Raw genomic sequence first — 1,295 nt, forward strand, 5'->3', positions numbered from 1 at the left:
AAAAATCGCTCCATTGTCCCGAGATGATTAGCCTCTGCTAGTTAGCAAGTTTCACTTCCTGTTTACTATTACAAAGCTTGTCACCGACGTCTGACGTAATCATGCGTTGCGTAGCCTCGTCTGACGTAATCACGCATTGCGTAGCCTCGTTTATTCGCATCAAACAGTCGAGAGGGAAACTAGATGGAAACAGTCTAGATTTGAATTTTTATTAATTTAATTTTTTGCAAAATTAGAAAAGTTCAATTAAAATTCACTCTACAACTGGATGGAAACAGGATTATTCTCACAACTGTCTCAACCGTTCCCTCCACGCAGAGGCTCAGGTGGATGAGGTAGTAGATGACAGCTCAGCTCTTTCAAACTAAAGAATTGTCTGAAATCTTGATTTTTTTATTTTATTTTAACCTGTTTTCTAGTTCAGAGATGGGCAATCAGCAGCCCCAGGGTGACTTATGTCCAAATCAACAAATCTTTTGAGAGGGAGACGATGCAAACCTAACTGTATATCTTTAGTCTGCTTAGAGACGCTGTCTGCCATGAAGAATTTTAATATGTCATCACTACGACACGTTGAACAAAGCTAAATATGAGAAGATCACTGAAGTCACAACAAATAAAAAACAGACTTTTAATCAGAACCACAGCAGTCTGACCTCAAGGCTTCTCATGCTGTTACACTTCAGCTCACTAAAGTGTTTGCTAACGTTTTGTATTCATATTTATTAACCTCTTCAGCCCTAAGGGGTTTTCTTGAAGTTTTTTCTCTAAACACCATGCTGAAATGTAACTGAGTGTATCTCAGCATTTACAAACTCTACTTAAATAATCTTGGTATCAAAATAAAACTAACACTTGGGAGATTTCATCAGAAGTGTAAGTATTAAAACAGCTGCTGTGGTTTTAGAGATATTGAGGATGGAACAATTTTTTTTTTACTTTTCCTCTCTCTCACCTGAATAATGTTTTCATTAAACAGTATATAACCATTTAAAACCATAATGAATCAGGCTAAAAACTCTTGGAAACCATAAATCCACCTGTGGACATCACCTGTACAAAGATTCATGCTGCTAAAATGAACTGGAGCAAAGTTACAGAGGTTTTAGTAAAGAAATAATTTAGTGTTTAGTCATTCTGCACAGGACAGACCATGATGGTAACATTAATAAATGTTAACAAATCTGAAGTTTTTACTTCCAAAAGTTATTTATTTTTTCTTACCTGCCTTAAAAGACTTGTTATTGAATGTTTGTTCTTTTGAAAAATTATCCCAACATTTATTTGTCACCATA

The sequence above is a fragment of the Austrofundulus limnaeus genome, unplaced genomic scaffold (genome assembly GCF_001266775.1).
Source record: "Austrofundulus limnaeus strain Quisiro unplaced genomic scaffold, Austrofundulus_limnaeus-1.0 Scaffold353, whole genome shotgun sequence".
Classification (NCBI taxonomy): Eukaryota; Metazoa; Chordata; class Actinopteri; order Cyprinodontiformes; family Rivulidae; genus Austrofundulus; species Austrofundulus limnaeus.